The 22,044-nt window shown below is 41.6% G+C and overlaps 1 protein-coding gene across 3 annotated transcripts in view; it reads right to left on the reverse strand.

Annotated features, from left to right (window-relative positions):
* cgnl1 (cingulin-like 1) overlaps positions 1-4,972 on the reverse strand; it is a 138,671-nt gene extending 133,699 nt beyond the window's left edge. For 2 of the 3 annotated variants that reach the window (XM_067971511.1, XM_067971509.1), the window contains exons 1-2: positions 4,868-4,972; positions 3,913-3,985 (exon numbers count right to left, since the gene is read on the reverse strand). The gene's annotated coding sequence lies outside the window, so the exon portion shown is untranslated. The remainder of the gene's footprint in view (positions 1-3,912; positions 3,986-4,867) is intronic. The other variant, XM_067971510.1, reaches the window with a different exon arrangement.
* Between the last annotated feature and the right edge of the window lie 17,072 nt (positions 4,973-22,044).

Consider the following 22,044-nt stretch of genomic DNA (forward strand, 5'->3'; position numbering starts at 1 on the left):
TTCAGCGAACGTTGGTCTGTTTGAGGTTGGGTGGCTGTTTAAAGGCGAGTAGTGGAAGTGTGGGGATGGCCATAGCGAGGTGTTCGTCGTCATTGATGACATGTTGAAGGCTGCGGAGAACATGGCGTAGTTTCTCCGCTCCGGGGAAGTACTGGACGACGAAGGGTACTCTGTTGGTTGCGTCCCGTGTTAGTCTTCTGAGGAGGTCTATGCGATTTTTCGCTGTGGCCCGTCGGAAATGTCGATCGATGAGTCGAGCGTCATATCCCATTCTTACTAGGGCAAGTTCCATCCCACCATCAAGCTCACCATGGACTACTCCTCAGAATCAGTTTCTTTCTTGGACACACGAATCTCCATCAAAGACGGGCACCTCAGCACCTCACTCTACCGCAAGCCCACGGACAACCTCACGATGCTCCACTTTCCCAGCTTCCACCCTAACCACGTCAAAGAGGCCATCCCCTATGGACAGGCCCTGCGAATACACAGGGTCTGCTCAGACGAGGAGGAACGCGATGGACACTTACAAACGCTGAAAGACGCCCTAGTAAGAACGGGATATGACGCTCAACTCATCGATCGACAGTTCCGACGGGCCACAGCGAAAAATCGCATAGACCTCCTCAGAAGACTAACACGGGACGCAACCAACAGAGTACCCTTCGTCGTCCAGTACTTCCCCGGAGCGGAGAAACTACGCCATGTTCTCCGCAGCCTTCAACATGTCATCAATGACGACGAACACCTCGCTATGGCCATCCCCACACCTCCACTACTCGCCTTCAAACAGCCACCCAACCTCAAACAGACCATCGTTCGCAGCAAATTACCCAGCTTTCAGGAGAACAGCGTCCACGACACCACACAACCCTGCCACGGTAACCTCTGCAAGACATGCCAGATCATCGACACAGATACCAACACACACGAGAGGACACCACCCACCAGGTGCATGGTTCTTACCCCTGTGACTCAGCCAACGTTGTCTACCTCATATGTTGCAGGAAAGGATGCCCCAGAGCATGGAACATTGGCGAGACCATGCAGACGCTGCGACAACGGATGAACGGACACCGCGCAACAATTGCCAGACAGGAGGGTTCCCTCCCAGTCGAGGAACACTTCAGCAGTCAAGGACATTCAGCCACCGACCTTCGGGTAAGCGTACTTCAAGGGGGCCTTCAAGACACACGACAACGCAAAATCGTCGAGCAGAAATTGATAGCCAAGTTCTGCACCCACGAGGACGGCCTCAACCGGGATCTTGGGTTCATGTCACGCTACACGTAACCCCACCAGCGAACAAAAGTTATCTGTTTTTAATATAACGGGTCATTTGCTGTCCTTCTCTTCCATCCAGATGTTTCTATGTTTCTGCCTCTCTCTCTCTTTTTTTTTTGGTTGTTTGTATATTCGGTGACCCTGTAGGTAACACCTCTCTGTCTGCACACTGTGATTGCCTTGGCAACGGGCAGCTGGAAAGACTGTCTGTAATCACCAGGTATTGTTCTGTGATTTATAAATGCGAAGGGTTCGAGGATTTCATTTCCACATTCACCTGAGGAAGGAGGAAGCCTCCGAAAGCTTGTGAATTTCAAATAAAGTTGTTGGACTATAACTTGGTGTTGTAAAATTGTTTACAATTGTCAACCCCAGTCCATCACCGGCATCTCCACATCTTGAATATACTCAACAACTGAGCATCCACTGCCCTCTGCAGTAGAGAATTCCAAAGATTCACAACCCTCTGAGTGAAGAAATTTTTCCTCATCTCAGTTCTAAATGGCCGACCCCTTATCCTGAGACTATGCCCCCTAGTCCTGGACTTTCCAGCCAGGGGGAACAGCCTCTCAGCATCTACCCTGTAAAACCCTCTCCGAATCTTATATGTTTCAATGAGATAACCTCTCATTCTTCTAAACTCCAGAGAGTATAGGCCCATTCTACTCAATCTCTCCTCATAGGACAAACCTCTCATCCCAGGAATCAATCTAGTGAACCTTTGTTGCACCGCCTCTAAGGCACGTATATCCTTCCTTAGGTAAGGAGACCAAAACTGTACACAGTACTCCAGGTGTGGTCTCACCAAAGCCCTATACAATTGCAGCAAGACTTCCTTACTCTTGTATTCCAACCCTCTTGCAATAAAGGTCAACATACCACTTGCCTTCCTAATTGCTTGCTGTACCTGCATGTTAACTTTCTGTGTTTCGTATACAAGGACACCCAAATCTCTCTGAACACCAACATTTAATAGTTTCTCACCATTTAAAAAATATTGTTTTTCTATTCTTCCTACCAAAATGAATAACCTCACATTTCCCCACAACATACTCCATCTGCCATCTTCTTGCCCACTCACAAAACCTGTCTCTATCCCTTTGCAGACCCCTTGTGCAGTTTTATTAATACAGTTAAAAATGGGTTTATCAAAAAAAAAGTATTTTTACTAAGATTGTCCAGTCCTCCACCTGTGAGCAACCTGATTTAATATCACTGAAAATGACTTTATGAAACTATACTGAACCATTTACTAGTTTCATTGGTGTACGCTAGTCAGTTTCTTAGTAAATTAATTTTTTTTTGGTGTGTAAAACTTTTAAAATTTGCATTCTAGTGCCTGTGCACCTAAGAAAATGAGCACAATTTGAAGAGTGTTCCCTAACCAACGCATTCGGCCGAAACGCGCAATGTCGAGCTGGGGGTGTGGTCAGTTTTGTGGGCGGGGCCTGATCCAGGCAAATTGAATCTTAAACCAGCAGAAAAGATCGCGGAAAACCCTAAAGTAAGTGGTTTTGGACATAACTCACATTTAAAATTCCACAATCTTTCGAGCTGGTTCGGCCGATCACACTGATATAACTGGCGCAAATGAGTGGAAACTCTACCCCCCCCCCCCCAACCCCCAATGACAGCACCATGCCCTCCCAAGCCAGACACTGAATATTGTAGATTCAAATAAAAGATCCTTGTGTATAGATCCAACAATTTGCTTTAACACCAAGCTTGTTAGAACAATCCCTACAATGGAAGGCTGTTGTATTAATTCACCAGCACTACTGGCCTGGGAACTGGCCAGCTGCAAGATATGGTGGAGACTGTACAAAACAAAAAATCACCACCATTCACAGGAGTTCAGATGACATTCATGAACTACTCAAGCTGTGCTCTTATGGGCTATCTTCTGAGTTTGTACATTGTGTTACAGCCTCACAACTCCCTCTTTGGTATGCACTCCTCTACACAAATCCAAGGACAAGGTAGTTTATTAGATGACCTGGTCTTTTTTTCCCTCTTTACTGCCCAATTTTCTCCTTCCCTGTTATCTCCTGAAGATACTGACTTCTCACTGAGCTACAATTCTACAGCCACCAATTGTCTTCCAGTCCCTTGCCCAAGTGGCTGTTTTCCCCATGCAAATATTGATATTCAGTATCAGCAGGCTATTTAACTGTGTGGGGCATCACAACAAAGCTCAATCCTGTCCTCACCTGACATACACCCACAGGCACTTCTGTCAAGAGTCACGGCATAGCGTAGGAAAGTAAGCCAATTTCCCCTCACTAACCCAGGGGCACTGAGGCTAGTTGTCGCGCCAAAGTTCAGCTGGGATCAGCTAACATAGCACATATCAATCTGGAGATGTTCCTGGAACGTATGGCTCAGTTACTCACCTCATAAGATACCATCTTTTGCTACTGCTCTTCATTAGGTACAGAACGGACCTCCCCCGCCAGTTTCACCTAAATCTAGGATGACAGACCGTGTCCGTTTGACCTAAATCTACGATTAATAATTAAGGCACACTCTAATTTTGATAATTCCTTTCTATTTGACATTTCCCAGAAACTTTTTCAGATACTGTGAAGGTCAAGAATGTGGAGGGATTTTTTTTAGAAGCAAACTTACCCCACGCCGGAGTTAGTAACTGCAATTCTCAGCACTGAATGTCATTCGATCTTGTAACCATTGTACCTGCAAACTACAAAGCGTCGTCCACTTTTTAAATGAACTTTTCTCTCCCTCCAGTTGCACTGTTTTTAATGCATCCTATTGTACTTAATATTTACCATATCTAAAAAAAACTGTTTAGGCAGTCGCTCCGAATATTTTGTTTCCTCTAAGTATTAAAATTTTAAATTAAAACATTTCATTGTGTTTCTTAGTCAAGTTATGCGTTTCAGATTTAAGTTGGGATCGGGGCATACTTTATTAAAAAAATGATTAATTTTACAGAGACCGGATCAGTCTGCCTATGAAGTTGGTGAGAATAAGTCAAGACTTTATGAGATAAATGACAATAAAATGAGACTTTGTTTTCAAAACATAAAATCATTTGAATTCCTCCTCCCAAAAAAACTAGGATAAAAGTCAAAACTACCACCTTGAAAGATAGGGGAAAGGACCCGAATTAAACAAGCATCTACTCTACTAGCAATAAGAAGCAAATATATCCATTTTTTTAAACTTGACTTTTAAAACCCAAGTAATATTCCAGCATGTTCTTTCCCCCCTCCTCCCCCTGTAATGTCTGGTCAGTACTGACTTTGGTAGTATTCTTTATTTTAAAACTATCTTAACAAAGTAAGCGGCAGCTCCACTTACCAAAAAGTTTAAACCTGATCAAATCCTACCAGCAAAACCCGAAAACCCTTTTATTTTACTGCCCACAGTACCATCAATGCCGGTGACTAAGTGTCTGCAGCTCCTAATTTAATGCAACTTGCAACAAAGTTACAGTGAAGTGGAGGACAAATAAACAACGGGGCTTTTGCCCCCCCTCCGGGGGCGAAAAGCAGACAAGTTTCTCCAGTCAGCTTCACTGAGATTTAAAGCAAAGTTTTTGGAAATTTGCGCTACTCACCTCCTGATAGTGAAGCTGCCCAGTGGTATCTATGGACTCCTAGTGTCAGAATAGCTGCAGACTGGTTTCCATATTGCACACCGCTGTAAATGAAGAGAGAGCAGCGCGCGAGCGAGCATGCGAGAGCGAGCACGAGAGGGCAGCGGGAGCGCGCGCGAGAGAGAGGGAGCGCGCGTGAAGCAGGCACAGCCGCCCCGTGGAGCTCCTGCCGCTAGTGATTGACAGGTCACTCTGAGCCCGGAAAGGATGTATTGCAGCGATTGCAGAAATGCAATCGGTCTGTGCCTTTGCAAAATAAAAACACACTTGCTTTTGGACGGGAAAATGCGTTTGCTTGCGAGTGGGAAGTGCACTGAGCATAGGCAGCGGCTTGCATGCACAGATGCACGGAGACGATTTTTTCCCCTGCTGCCCCCGTTACCAGCGAGAGGCTTTTTTAACAGCAGAAGGGAAACAATAACAAACTCCGCCTCTCTGCAACTTCCGCACATGATGGAAAGAAACCAGGGTAATAGCGCACCCAGTTGGATTAAGCAGAACTCACTTCACACATCCACTCTATGGCAAAGCTAGTTTTGCTCCTGTGCGTGTGATCTGCAAATTTTATTACGGGTGAAAATAAAAAAATAATTTACAGTAGGCAGCTGCGTGTGTAGCTTCAGAATTAAAAACATGCTTAAGCCTCTGCCATTCCGTCACGGGTCAGATCACACCTGTGTCTACTTTTAGTCACAGGGGAGAAATTCAAACCCTGAAGGCAGAGCAGATAAGAGGCACTGCATTAATTTCCAGCATCAAGGTTATGAGGCAAACTGAGAGAAAATTGGGCTTTTCAGCCTCGAAGGAAGGCCACTGAGAAGGGAACTCATAGAGATATCTAAGATAGTGAATGGCGTCTGAAACATGATAAATTTAAATTGTGACTGTAGGACAATCAGGCAGTAGATAAAACTAGTGAAAGGCAAATTTAGGGCTGATGTCAGGAAGTTCCAGAATGGAGTTCCAGAAAGGATAGTGGAGGTAAAAAAGTTGGAATCATTTAAGAAAAAGATGTGTATTCTGAAAGGAGAGGGAGAGGAAGAGTAGGGACTGGATGGATGAACATAAAGATCGTCCTCATCCATATCATAGCCCTATAGTAAGGAAAACAAAAATATGAACTTAAAAAAAGTCTTCAAATTTATCTTTACAGTTTTGTCTGAATGCCATCCAGTTTTCACCCAGTATCAATAAAAGTCCAATCTCACTTCTTGTCATATTTTTACCATCTCTTCTGACCTTCCCCTCTCTGAACCGAACAATCTGTCCTCAACAAAGGCCTCAACTTCATCCCTTTATGTCCCTACTCAATAAATTTCAAGCTCGACGTGATGCTGAGCTCTTCTTTTGGCTCCATGTCCACTTTTTGGCCAGGAGGCTTCCCTCTTCCCTTTCTCCTACCTTCAGAATTCCCGTTCCACCTGCACCCCTCCCTCTGGCTTTTGACCCTCTCTTTTCATTGATCTTTTCAATGAGAATTGCCGGTGTTGCATTGGCTGTATCAGTTCCTCCACTCCCCTCACTCAAATCTATCTCCTTCTGAACTTGCAGCATTCCCCGGTCCAATCCTGACATCATCATTAAACCTGCTGACAAGGGTAGAGCTGTTGTTGTTTAGCGAAATGATAATGGAGGGGGAGAACAAAATTATTGTATGTTGAATTTTAGTTTAAAGTGGCTAACTCACATTTTATTTCCCTGTAGCATCGGTTTTGGTAGGGCAGGCGCCTAATGTTAGCAGGAGTTATATGTAAATATGTATTTTATGTATATGTAAATTCTGTTCCATAATTAGATGAATTTGTTTCAGGTGCCGCGCTTTGTACTTTGGATGCCGCGTGCTTTACTGTATATTATATTAACAGGCCACATGTTCAATAAAGTTCATAGATTGCTACACTTTGAAGGTTACACCACACCAGAAGTAACAACAACTTGCATTCATATAGTGCCTTTAACGTAGTAAAACATCACAAGGGTCATTATCAGAAAAAAATTGACACGGTGCCACATAAAGAGATATTAAAAGCTCTGATGACTAAAAGCTTTTAGATGACTAAAAACTTTGTCAAAGAGGTATGTTTTAAGGAGCGACTTAAAGGAGGAGAGAGAGGTAGAGGCTGTGAAGTTTAAGGAGGGAATTCCAAAGCTTAGGGTCTAGGCAGCTAAAGGCAAGACCGTCAATGGTGGACTAATGGAAATCGGGGATGTGCAAGAGGCCAGAGTTGGAGGAACGCAGAGATCTCAGAGGGTTGTAGGGCTGGAGAAGGTTACAGAGATAGGGGAGGACAAGGCCATGGAGGGATTTGAACACAAGAATGCGAATTTTAAAACCGAGGCACTTCCGGACCAGGAGCCAATGTAGGTCAGCAAGCACAGTGGTGATGGGTGAACGGGGCTAGGATACGGGTAGCAGAGTTTTGGATGAGCTCAAGTTTATTGGGGGTGGTAGGTGGGAGGCCAGCCAGGAGAGCATTGAAATAATCGAGTCTGGAGGTAACAAAGACATGGATGAGGGTTTCAGCAGCAGATGAGCTGAGGCAGGAGCGAAGACGAGCGATATTACAGAGGTGGAAGTGGCCGGCCTTGGTGATGGAACGGATATGAGGTCGGAAGCTCTGCTCAGGGTCAGATAGGACGTCAAGGTTGCAACAGTCTGGTTCAGCCATTGACACTAGCCAAGGAGGAAGTACTAACAATTGCTTTTTAAAAAATCAAATTGTTCAAGCAAAACCAGTACCAAAAGCTTGACGCAGAAAAGTTGCACCTATACAATATTGCCGTACGAGCTCAACTACACAGTACTTGTAGATTTTAGCATTTATTTCACTGGACCTGTAGTGTGTTGTGGCATCAATATAGCTCTGATACATTCAATATATGTGAAAGCCACAGAAGCTACTCTATCCATTCTACAGTCTTTTAACATGAATTAGATACTGTATAAAGATGTGGAATTGTTCTACCAACTATCTGATCAGCAAGCTGTCACAACATAAGTGTTATCCAGTCAGGAGGCTCATGAGGATGGAGAATTACCAGCCTTTTATTACATTGCACAGATAATTAAATACAGCTTTATATATGTTGTACAAATCCAAGAATAATCAATTAGAATGTCATTTCAATTATGTACTGTTAATTAAGATTGTAACAGGATGTCCCAAAGCGTTGTTCTTCCGAGCTTCAAAACAGTGTCCTGGTCCATTTCCGATTTTCCTGATGTTCCTTCCCTTGACAGATGCAACTTTGATTGAAAATGGTGCCTGGAGCTTTGAGATTTTTCTATTCTCAGACAATGGAGCCTTCAAGCCTAAAATACTCACTTTGAGGGTGGCTCAGCAGCTACATTGCATGACCTTTGGATTCTAAACCAGAAGTCTGGTTACTTTAAAGTCTGTGAACTTGAAATATGTTAAAGCAAAGTTATTATATACACTTAAAAGAAAAAAAAATCTTTCTGAAGTCATGTAAGTTTGCACAGCATTTCTGCTACAATACCTGCAAATCTGCAGCACCCCCTTGTGTTTGAAATTGAACAATTAGCCAATTCTGAAACGACTCTTCTTTCTTTTCCACAACAGAAATAGGTTATTTGATTCATATTTTTTGTTGAATTTCCTGAACTTATAATCATGTCCTTTAACTCCTCTCTGTTTCCACAAAAAGCACCTCCACAATCATCTACCAATTTCCTTGATGATTTTTAAAAATTGGATCACGCACATCCTTAGTTTTATTTTCTGTAGCAAGTTCTGCTACCTTCCTCATGTAGCTCATTTGTATGGCACAGTGCTTATTGCCCTTTTTTAAAACTTTCCAGTTTCCATATATCATTTTGAAAGTACAGTGACAAAAACTGAATACAATAGTTTACTCCTGAAAATTCAAAGTTGAATTATCTAGTAATTCAAATTAAGCAATGTGAATGTAAAGTAGAAATTTAGTGCTTAAAAATTAAATTATCAGATAATTTGAATTAAGAGTATCCTATCTCAGCTGTAGTAAATCTCTAGTGATTTACAGAATAAGTATTAGAATTATACTCTGTGCATGTATTTATAGCTCCATTATTGCATCTGGCTTTGACAATTACTGCCCAGCAATATAATGATACTTTCAATGTTTGGTTCCTTTAATGTCCTTTTTTTCTGCTGCACTTTAATAATATACCCTTCACTGTATAATTACATTTGCCAATGTTAAGTATTATTTTCAGGTATGCAGTCAGCTTCCATCTGTTTGCTGACAACACTCAGCTCTACCTTTCTGCCATAACCATCCACTGCCTGACATCAAGTAGCTCCAATTTAATAGAAACAAATAACTTAGATTTACATAACACCTTTCACAACTTCAGGATGTTCCAAAGTGCTTACAACCAATTAATTACTTTTGAAGTGTAGTCATTGCTCTAATGTAAGAAAATGCAGTAGCCAATTTGCGCACAAGATTCCACAAACAGCTATGCAATAAATGACCAGATATGTTTTAGTGATGTTGGTTGAGGGATAAATATTGGCCAGGACAATATTCTTTGAATAGTGCCATGGGATCGTTTACATCCACCTGAAGGTGGTTCAACATCTCATCCAAAAGAAGGCACCTGCCTCAGTACTGCGCTGAAGTGTTAGCCCAGATTATGCGCTCAGGACTCTGGGGTGGAGCTCAAACCCACAACCTTCTGACTCAGAGGTGAGAGTGCTGAGCCAGAAGGTTGTGGGCCAAGGCTAACTGTATTGTCAAGACTGAAGTCATCCAGTTTGGCGCCCACCAAAACCCTCTTCCCCTAAGTCCCTGATTACATCCCTCTTCCAGGCTGCTCGCTCAGATTCAATTTCTCAAATACTCTCCTTGCCTGACTCCCAAGCTCCACCTTACATAAACTCCAACTCTTCCAACACTCCACACCCTTTATCATATCCTGTATCAACTCCCACTCGCATATCAGCCCTCTATATCTACCAACATGTTATATTCAAAATCCTTCTCGGTTTACAAATCCATCCATTGCCTCACCCCTCCCTAGGTTTGCAATGTCCTCCAGCTCTATGTGCCAGCTTGCACCCTCCACTCTGCTGGCTCTAGCCTCTTGTACAGCCTCCCTTCCCTCCAGTCTATTTTTGGCAGCAGAGCTTACAAGCACCGAGGTTTTAGATTCTGGAATTCTCTCCCTAAACCCCTCTCCCCACTTTCAAATGCCTCCTCAGAACCCATCTCTTTGACTATGCCTGTGATCATCTCCCTTAACAGGCAATTGGGACTAGCTTAGTGGTATAAACTGGGCGACATGGACATGTTGGGCCGAAGGGCCTGTTTCCATGTTGTAAACTTCTATGATTCTAACTCTACTGGTAATGCTCAGCACCAATTTTTTCTCCTTTGTTAAGTGCCTGGCATTTATCGTACTAAAGGTGTTATATAAATGCAAGTCATTGTCATTAAGTCACCAATTTTCTGTATCTTCAAATATTTCAAGCAGTTTTTTCTTGGACATTCCTGCAATTTTTTTCAGAATTTTAATAAGTAATCACTAGAAAGATACAGGAGGCACCACTCAATCAGCTCAAAAAGCAAAAAATTCCAGATACTTGAAATCTGAAACAGATAATGCTGGAAACACTCGGATCAGCCAGAATCTGTGGAGGGAACATAGCAATTAACATTTCAAATGGGTCCGCACCCAAAACATAAATTCCTCTGTTCTCTCCACAGATGCTAAGTGCTTCCAGAGTTTTCTGTTGATGACTCATAATGGTCTTTCTGCATCACATGCAAATTTTAAAACTACGACTTGCCTACAAACCTATGAAGTAGATTGAGATGAAACAGCAGGGAAAATGTGCATTTGATACTAATAATGGAGAAAAATGAACTGAGAGACCTCAAGCCTCACTATAAAATGCAAGAAGGAAAAGGCATATAGAGCCATAGATGTTTACAGCACAGACGGTGGAATTATGTCTGTGATGGGTCTTTGCTAGAGAAATCCCAGCCCCGTATCTTCCTCTGCTTCAAATGTTTATCCACTTTTCCCTGAATTTGGACAGTTACATGGGTAAGATGGGTATAGAGGGATATGGGCCAAGTGCAGGCAATTGGGACTAGCTTAGTGGTATAAACTGGGCGACATGGACATGTTGGGCCGAAGGGCCTGTTCCCATGTTGTAAACTTCTATGATTCTAAGATAAAATGGTCTCTGTCTCAACCACTCCCTGTGGCAAAAGCATTCCATGCTCAATAATTCTAACTTCTCTCCTCACATTCTCAGTGACAATTTTCAATTGACAGCCCATCATCACTGATTCCCCAACAAGAGGAAAAAGTTTTTCCCCTACTCACCTCATCAAAACTCTTCACCATTTTAAATGCCTCCTTAGCTTTTTCTTCTGAAATGGAAATAGTCCCAGTATCTCAAATCTCTTCTATTCTCCATTATCAACTGTCTCTTTTGGCCTCCCTCCCTTCTCTCTCCACATTCTAAATGTTATTTAGCAGCAGAGAATTCCACAGCTTAGAACCTCGGTGCTTGTAAGCTCTGCTGCCAGACTTTGTGTCCAAAAATCAAGGCTGCTTTCTTTTTTCCCATCTCTCCTGCCCAACTCATCAAATTAACTTTACTTATCTCACAGAATTGTTACAAACCAATAAAAACATCTTGAAGTCCTCATGGCTCCCTGTAAGAACACAACTTAGACCAGCATTCATTGTGCAACTTTTATATGTGAAATTTATGGAGTGTTCCCTCCAGCCCCAGCTTGTCGACTGTCTAACAAAGCAGAAATCCAACTAAAGAAACCTCGGTACAGAACCCGCAGTCAAATACCCTCATGATGGCTAAATTGGGACAAAGGAAGGTCAAGGGAAATACCTTCACAACAGAAAAGCTGTCAATCAAAATAGAGTTCAAAGGCAACAGCCGGCCTGACAGGATTTCCTGGTACAATGGCTACACCTGTGAGACAAAGGAACTCTCGTGCAGACTGAGGAACAGTCTCATAGGTATTGATATTACTTATGTGAACTTGGCAATTAACACTCATCAGGCCTAGAGGTGGCTCTACTTTGAAGTGACATTAAACACAAGACAAGAACTATTTCGGTTACACCCGCAGTCTGATTTCAACAAACAGTAACAAATTAGGGCCAGCCACAAAAATTCAATAAAAAATATTAGTAGAGTGTTTCATGATTAAAAAGACACCTCCGATTCATCATACATACTACCCTTGATCTCATTCCTTCCCAGCTCCTCCCCACCAATTTTCCTCAGCATTTTGTTTACTGACATTAACCTCTCTTGTGCATCCACTGGCATTGTCCCTACCTCCTTCAAAACAATCACCCCTCTCCTCTAATTATCACCTTGACTCAAATCATCCTCTCCTATTCAAAGTCCTGGAAAGTGTCATTTCTTCATAATTACACGTTCACCTCTCCTACCAGTATTTTTTGATTTCCACCCCGCCCGCAGGACAGCAACTGCTCTAGTCAGTTACTAATGATATCCTCTGTGGCTGTGACCACATTCCATATCAATGCTGACGACGCACAGTTTACATTTCCATCACTTCTTGATTCCAAATCTGTTGCTCAATTCTCCAACTGACTTCCTGACTGAGTTTTAGATGAGTAGGCAGTTTCATGTAGGCAAAACTGAAGCTTTCCTTTTTGGCTGCCATCAACTTCTACATGATTCTTCTCTTTACTTCAATAACCTTCTGACTGCCATTAAAGGCTAAGTCTGGTGGTGCAGAACCTATATTTGCTGCTTGATCCTGAGCTGAATTTCCTTTCCCACATCTGCTCCATCTACCTTCTTCCACCTACACAACTTTGCCTGCCTACAGCCTTATCTTTCCCATTGCTACCAAGACTCTAATTCATTCCTCCTCAGGGCTCAACTTCTATAATGATCTTCTAGCACGCATCGTCCACAAGCTGCAATGCATTCATAATATCGCTGCCTATATCCTTGCTTACTCCTGGTCCTTGCTATTCTCTGCTGTCTTCCAGTGCCCCATGAATCAATTTCAAGATCCTTATTCTCTCTTTGAAGTGCCTCCACAGTCTCACCCACCCTATTTCAGTGAACTGCTCCAGCCCTAAGGTCTTGCTTTCAGACTTCGCTCCTCTAACATGTTGTTTGATATCCTCTTTGCTCCATCATTGGCAATCACTCTTTCAGCATAATCCCCCTTTGGTACTCCCTCCATCTTATCTCCTTCCTCTCCGTTTTTAAAAGCATGTTAAACACTCATCTCTTCAACCTTTGTTGTCTCGGCCCCTTGACTCCATTCTACCTATTCCTTTCCCTCCTGCTGTCGCAGGTTACAATTGGAAATTTGTTCCTTTGGGTTTGTCCACACTAGTATTTCTCAACCACTTGCATAGAAATCTTTCACTATTAGGCACTGCAAAATGATACTGCTCAAAATAATCAGTCATGATCATTTTTTTGAAACAAACTCAAGAACATTCTAAATATTTTTTGCCTTGAAGTTTTCCTTGAATTAAATCAACAGCAAATACCATAAAAATGCAAAAACTGACCTAATAAACAAAAGACAACTCTTTCTTTGCCTCTGTATGCTTGGTTTCTTCAAATTGACTCATTAGCTTTTCCATGTGTGATGTGAACTGAACAGCTCCACAGGAATTTCAGTTCTCCCTGTAGGACATTAAGCAACATTTTGAGAAATCAAAGACATGAACGTAATTAGGAGACAGTGACAGCCTTTTTCTAATCATAGCCTTGTAAAGGCTACATTTTTCTAATCACTGTGTTTAAAGTTACATTCCAATTTTTTAAACAGGCAGGGAAAGAGAGAAATACATCATTTATATTATTAGTGTTTATTCATGTTACTAAACTGATTTGTTGTGTATATTACTTATATACAAACAACATACACAAATATCAATATTATAAAAACTTCTTGCACTTACTTCCTGTCTGTCACACTCAAATATATATTGTAAACAATTTTACAACACCAAGTTATAGTCCAGCAATTTTATTTTAAATTCACAAGCTTTCGGAGGCTACCTCCTTCGTCAGGTGAACGATGTGAGGAGGAGGAAGGAGGTAGCCTCCGAAAGCTTGTGAATTTAAAATAAAATTGCTGGACTATAACTTGGTGTTGTAAAATTGTTTACAATTGTCAACCCCAGTCCATCACCGGCATCTCCACATCAAATATATATGTCACACTTCAAAGAACACAATAATCAAAGGAACTCGCCAGTAATAAAAATAAGAGGATATCTAAGGCTTATTAATAGATACCTATATTAATTCACTGTGTTTACTTAATAGCAATTAACCTTTGTAGCAGGAGAATACATTGTGTTTTAATTGGTATGTTTCTTTCCTTATCAAAGAGTGCATGCTCTGACTTATCAGTGCCACGTCAGATTTGCTATTACATCATGACTACGTCCACTTCAAAAGTTCATGCATTACACGTTTAAAAAATTTCTGGCAATCAAAATCACAACTCTGTAACTATGAAGACTGAAGAAACTCAATAAAGGAACAAACTAAACCAATCAGATCACAAAAGATTTTCACTAAATCCTTTTGTTTGCAACAAAAAAGAAGTCTAACTATGAAATGCGAAATAAAAACAGAAACTGAATCAAAGAGCTTAAAATGATTTTTCAAAATCTTTGTCCGCTGGAAGTTCTCTTATTATTTAGTAAGGCTGATCCCAGAAACCGTAGCAGGGTCAGCCAACTTCTTGTTGAGTTAGCACAAATTACCCAAGTGGAAAATTTAGGTCAGAGAAATAGACAAAGAGCGAGAGACAAAACAGAGAGAGGCGCGCGCACGAAAAGACAGAAAGAGACAGAGAGCAGGAGAAGACAGGGAGGGTGGCGAATGTGGAGGTGACTAGCGGATGAGCAGGAGAATGGGGGAAGATGGGAAGAGTAAGCATGAGACATAGGATGCGAGATAGGCAGAGAATGAAAGTTGAGTGAGAGAAATATACAGAAAAAAACAGAGGCAGAGAGAGTATGTGAGTGAGTAGAGGGGAGGGGATGGCAGAGAGATAAGGGAGGGGAGAGAGAGCGTTGTCGTGGGCGAAGGGAAGAGAGTGTGGACATGGGCGAGGGGGAGGCAGAGCGCGTGGGGAGACAGAGGGAGAGATCGAAAGAGAGCAGGAAATAAACTTGAGCTCGTCCAAAACTCTGTTGCCCGTATCCAAGCTCGCACCAAGTCCCGTTCACCCATCACCCCTGTGCTCGCTGACCTACATTGGTTACCGGTTTGGGAACGCCTCGATTTTAAAATTCTCATCCTTGTTTTTAAATCCCTCCGTGGCCTCGCCCCTCCCTATCTCTGTAACTTCCTCCAGCCCTACAACCCTCCAAGATCTCTGTGCTCCTCCAATTCTGGCCTCTTGCTGCTCTCCGATTTTTATCATTCCACCATTGACGGCCGTGTCTTCATCTGCCTAGGCCCTAAACTCTGGAATTCCCTCGGTAAACCTCTCCACCGCTCTCTCCTCCTTTAAGACGCTCTTTAAAACCTACCTCTTTGACCAAGCTTTTGGTCCCCTGTCCTAATATCTCCTTATGTGGCTTGGTGACAAATTTTGTTTGAAAATCGCTCCTGTGAAGTGCCTTGGGATGTTTTACTACGTTAAAGGTGCTATATAAATGCAAGTTGTTGTTGAGATTGAGAGAGAGGGAGGGAAGAGGACAGAAGTGGGAAATAGGAGGGGAAAAAGAGAGCACGAGAGAGTTATTTTAACCCAGGCAACTTTATTCTTCCGTTTCTTATTGACTCTCAGCCTGGTCCTGACTTCCATTTTCTCAAAAGCTGCAGAAGACCAAGGAGAAGTTAAAACAACCCAAAAACAAGAGAACAGTTCTCAGCTAGGTATAAATATAGGAAAGCTTATATTTCTTAAATCGTTGATTATTCCAATTGTGATAATTTACTTGGTCCACTTCTTCCAATCAGTCCTTTCTTACAGATGCAAAACAATTGTAAAATTGTGTGTGTTTCAGCTCCTTTTCTCCTGGAGCACACCTGTTTCACAATGTCTCCCAACCTAATTGACCAGTCAGCCAAAGCCAAAGTTCTGATCTGCAGCTTGATATGTAGCTAATCCGAACAGTCATTTGAAGAATCCACAGCAACACCACCTTCTAGCCTTAAAGGGACACATATGTATGTTCTACTTTACATGGTATTATGTCTCTCTCATTATAAAACAGCACATCCTGCAATATATTATGAGCAGCACCACAGGAGGTTCACTAGTAATATATTAAAAATAGTACATCAGCACGTGAACGTCACACTTGGTTAGATGTGAAATAATCTTAAAATGTTGTGTGTTTCAGCTGCAACTGGAAGCCAACAAACATATTCCATGGTTGGGCAACATATCTTTATATTAACTGTACTGGTAAGTCTTGGTTGATGGTGCAGACTTACTACTGTGTGACTGAATGCTCAGATGTGACCAGATCTGGGTAAAGACCCACCCCACATACAGTCCCTTGTCAAATTAATGTGTGTGTAAATTCAATTAACAAATATTACAAACCGATTCACTGAAAACGTTTTTCACTTAGGGTTGTAGATAGGGCTTTAAGCTAAAAAGGGGGGGGGGGAGGGGTCAGTTGAGGGGAAATTTAGAAATCTAAAGAGAAGAATCAAAGCAACAGAGCAGTGTAGTGATTTGGGTAAAGATAAGCAGAGTGTGGCAGGAAGGGACAGAGAGTTTAATGGTAATAGTGCATCAGCGAATAAGGTCAAAGCAGGGAAAAATGGTAAAAAGTTAAAATTAAAGGCTCTTTATCTGAATGCACGAAGCATTCATAACAAGATGGACGAATTAGTGGCACAAATAGAGATAAATGGGTTTGATCTAGTAGCAATTATTGAGACGCGGTTGCAAGATGTCCAAGGTTGGGAACTAAATATTCCAGGGTACTTGGCGTTTCGAAAAGACAGGCAGAATGGAAAAGGAGGCGGGGGGGTTTGCCCTGATAATAGAGGATGACATAAGATCTTGGCTCTGAGGATCAGGAAGTGTAATCAGTATGGGTGGAAATAAGAAATAGTAAAGGGCAGAAAACACTGGTGGGGGTAGTTGAGAGGCCCCCTAACAGTAGCTATAACGTTGGACATAGTATTAATCAAGAAATAATAGGAGCTTGTAACAAAGGTAATGCAATAATCGTGGGGGACTTTAATCTTCATGGACAAATAAAATTGGCAAAGGCAGTCTGGAGGATGAGTTCATGTAATGCATTTGAGACAGTTTCCTAGAACAATACGTCATGGAACCAACCAGGGAACAGGCTATTTAGAATAATAGAATGGTTACAACATGGAAGGAGGCCATTTGGCCCATCAAATCCATGCCGGACTCTGCAAGAGCAATCCAGCTAGTCCCACTCCCCGGCCCTATCCCCATAGTCCTACAAATATTTTCCTTTCAAGTACTTATTCAATTCCCTTTTGAAGGACACAATTGAATCTGCCTCCACCACCCCCTCAGGCACTGCATTCCAGATCATAACCACTCGCTGTGTAAAAAAGTTTTTGCTCATGTCGCCTTTGGTTCTTTTGCCAATCACCTTAAATCTATGTCCTCTGGTTCTTGACCCTTCTGCCAATGGGAACAGTTTCTCTCTATTCTGTCTAGACAGTTCATGATTTTGAACACCTCTATCAAATCTCCTCTCAACCTTCTCTGCTATAAGGAGAACAACCCCAGCCTCTCCAGTCTATCCACATAATTGATGTCCCTCATCCCTGGAATCGTTCTAGTAAATCTCTTCTGCACCCTCTCTAAGGCCTTCACATCTTTCCTAAAGTGCGGTGCCCAGAACTGGACACAATATTCCAGTTGTGGCCGAACCAGTGTTTTATAAAGGCTCATCATAACCTCCTTGCTTTTGTACTCTATGCCTCTATTTATAAAGCCCAAGATCCCAAATGCTTTCTTAATCGCTTTCTCACCTGCCTTGCCACCATCAACCCCCAGATCTCTCTGTTCCTGCACCCCTTTTAGAATTGTACCCTTTAGTTTATATTGCCTCTCCCTGTTCTTCCTACCGAAATGTATCACGTCACACTTTGAGACAGGGTTAATTAGTAATCTCACAGTAAAGGATCCTCTGGGGAAGAGTGATCATAATATGATTGAGTTTGAAAGTGACGTACTTAAGTCCGAAACTAGCGTCTTAAACTTAAATAAGGCCAATTGCATAGGTATGAGGGGGAAGTTGGCTAAGGTAGGTTGGGAAATTGGGAAATTAGATTAAAAGGTATGACGGTAGATAAGCAATGGCAAACATTTAAAGAAATATTTCAATATTCTCAACAAATACATTCCATTGAGAAATAAAAACTCCACATGAAAAGTGATTCATCTGTGGCTAACTAAAGAAGTTAAGGACAGTATTAGATTAAAAGATGCCTATGATGTTGTGAAGAAGAGTAATAAACCTGAGGATTGGGAGAGTTTTAGAAACCAGCAAAGGATTACCAAAAAATTGATAAAACGGGAGAAAATAGAATATGAAAGTAAACCAGCATATAAAAACGGACTGTAAAAAGGAAGAGATTAGCAAAAGTAAACGTTGGTCCCTTAAAGGTCGAGACAGGAGAAGTTATAGTAGGGAATAAGGAAATGGCAGACACATTACACAAATATTTTGTATCTGTGTTCACAGTAGAAGACATAAAAAGCATACCAGAAATAAGGGAGAACCAAGGGGCTAATGAGAGTGAGGAACTTAAAGTAATAAATATCAGTAGAGGAAAAAGTACTGGAAAAACTAATCGGACTAAAAGCCAATAAATCCCCTGGACCTGATGGCCTACATCCTCGGGTTCTAAAAGAGGTGGCTGCAGAGATAGTGGATGCATTGGTTATGATCTTCCAAAATTCCCTAGATTCTAGAATGGTCCCAGCGGATTGGAAGGTAGCAAATGTGAACCTGCTATTCAAGAAAGGAGGGAGAGAGAAAACAGGGAACTACAGGCCAGTTAGCTTGACATCAGTCGTTGGGAAAATACTGGAATCCATCTTTAAGGAAGTGGTAACAGGGCACTTAGAAAATCATAATATGATTAGGCAGAGTCAATATGGTTTTATGAAAGGGAAATCATGTTTGACAAACTTATTAGTTTTTTGAGGATGTAACTAGCAGGGTAAAGGGGAACCAGCAGATGTAGTATATTTGGATTTTCAAAAGGCATTCGATAAGGTGCCACATAAAAGGTTGTTATGCAAGATAAGGGCTCATGGCCATTTTCAGGTTGGCAGGCGATAACTAGAGGAGTGCTGCATGGATCAGTGCTTAGGCCTCAGCTATTTACAATCTATATTAATGACTTAGATGAAGGGACTGAGTGTAATGTATCTAAGCTTGCTGACGATACAAAGCTAGGTGTGGAAGTAAGGAGTAGGAACAAAGAGTCTGCAAAAGGATATAGACAGGTTAAGTGAGGGGGAAGAAGGTGGCAGATGGAGTATATTGTGGGGAAATGTGAGGTTATTCATTTTGGTAGGAAGAATAGAAAAACAGAATATTTTTTAAATAGTGAGGAACTATTAAATGTTGGTGATCAGAGTGATCTGGGTGTCCTTGTACAAGAAATACAAAAAGTTAGCATGCGGGTACAGCAAGTAATTAGGAAGGCAAATGGCATGTTGGCCCTTATTGCAAGGGGGTTGGAGTATAAAAGTAAGTGTTACAATTATATAGGGCTTTGGCGAGACAACACCTGGAGTCTCCTTACCCAAGGAAAGATATATTTGCCTTCGAGGTGGTCGAACGAAGGTCCAGTAGATTGATTCCTGGGATGAGATGGTTGTCCTAGGAGGATAGATTGAGTAGAATGGGCCTATATTCTCTGGAGTTTAGAGGAATGAGTGGTGATCTCATTGAAACATACAAGATCCTGAGGGGGCTTGACACGGTAGATCCTGAGAGGTTGTTTCCCCTGGCTGGAGAGTCTAGAACTATGGTGCATAGTCTCAGGATAAGGGGTCGGCCATTTAAGTCCAAGATGTAGAAAAATTTCTTCACTCGGGATTGTGAACCTTCAGAATTCTCTACCCAAGAGGGCTGTGAATGCTGAGTTGTTGATTATGTTCAAGGCTGAGGTAGATAGATTTTTGGACTCTAGGGGAATCAAGGGATATGGGGATCGGGCAGGAAAGTGGCGTTGAGGTCGAAGATCAACCATGATCTTATTGAATGGCAGAGGAGGCTCGAGAGGCTGTATGGCCTACTCCTGCTCCTATTTCTGTTCTTATGTTTCTGCTGTTAAGGGATTATGCTTATAATACACCTGAAAATATTACTTACAGTAGCTGTCAAGAACACAGTACACTTTCTACCTGATTGTCAACTCAATTTACTCACTTTAGTACTAAGAAAATCTTGAATTTTACAGAGCAACACATACAAGGCAAATCAACACTGGTTAACTAGTTTTCTACTTGTGTTGCTCGGGCCCAGTGTACGTTTTAATAGTCAGTGAGTGGCAAATCTATCAATGATTCTCTATCTGTGTCTTAAGTCAGTTGTCACCCTATTTTAGATTACTCCATTATCTCATTCATATTAACATTTGGCACAGATATGAGCCATGGGTTTATAAACGATGAACTTGGATGAGTATTTAATTGTCCAATTTAATATAGTTTTTGGTAATGTACCATATGTAAGCTTGGTGTTCACCTATTGTGGTCCTGAAGTTTAAGTATTCTTGTATTGACAACAGTTAGTTTCCAAAAATGCTTGGTCTTCAGCATTACACATGGGCAGTTCCTTCATTTCCTTTCAATATCTTGCCCACATAGTCATTAATCACATAAGCCTCAACAGCAAGCATTATTTGACTAATGGGAAGGGGATATCACCCTCTGTCTGATCCTGCACTAACAGGAGCCACTGGGAGATATTAGGAGCAGAAACCATGGCATATTTTAGCTCCCAACTCAGGGCTACCAAGAACAATTTTGGGGCTTACCAACCACCCCATCCAAAATAAGCTAACTTACCAGAGAGCAGATATCAAATTTTGGAGCTGTATTTCTCAAATACTCATGGGTAAAACTCAATGAGCCATTGGGAGCACTTGTGCTTTTTTTTGTTGCAAATTTTGAAACTGTCTAATGATTTTCTAATACTTGTGTGTTCAGTTCAGAATTTATAACGACGATACAAAGACGTGCAAGATACTACACATTGGAAAGAAAAATGGATGCCACTACAATACTATGGTGCAGAAATAGCTAAAATTAAGTGGAATGGGATTTGGGGTGGTAGTACATTCTGTTCTTAACATATTAAAATCACTGGAGCAGCAATAAATAAAGGAAGCTGGCTGTTGTCTTGCTGGGTCAGTTGAGTAGAAATTGTAAGGTGTCATGTTAAAACTGTACAGTGTCTTGGTAGAACCTCAGTTTGAGTACAGAACGCTACTCCAGGGTATGCTAGGATACTAAAAGGGGGCACGGGTTAAATCCGGTAGAAAGGAAGTTTAGGACAGATGTTATGAAGTCCTTCTTCATGCAGTGTGACCAACACTTGGAATGGTATTCCAAGTAGGGCGATTGAGGCAAACATCTCAGACTAACGTGATGTGGGGGGGGGGGCGGGGGAGAAGTAAGTTTTTCTTTGTTCAGGATGAATGAGCTAAGATGCATTGCATGCCTCCCTCACCTGTATTTATGATTATATTTTCTTCCATTTGGAGCGTTTATTACATCCAGCTTTTGTAGTTGGGTTGTTAATTTATAGTATTTTCCAGAAATATATTCAAACGTGTCCAATAATTCTGTTGATGTGTTTCGCTTTTATACATTATAGCACACAAAAGGGTCGTCTTGTTTCAGAATTTAAACTTATTTTGTGTCATAAATAACACAAAAGATTATTCGCTGAAAGACCCAAATGAAATTAACAATCGAGCATAACTGTGTTTAAAACAAGAACACTCTACTTTTTAAAAAAAATAAACTGGTAGCCAAGCATAGTCACCACACCTGTATTCCAGGCAGCTGGTAACAGAACAAAATTTACTGAATGAATTTTTATTCACTCCCACAGATCAATATCCACTCGCAAAGAAACTTTAAACACTCATTGG

The sequence above is a fragment of the Heptranchias perlo genome, chromosome 34, assembly GCF_035084215.1.
Source record: "Heptranchias perlo isolate sHepPer1 chromosome 34, sHepPer1.hap1, whole genome shotgun sequence".
Taxonomy (NCBI): domain Eukaryota; kingdom Metazoa; phylum Chordata; class Chondrichthyes; order Hexanchiformes; family Hexanchidae; genus Heptranchias; species Heptranchias perlo.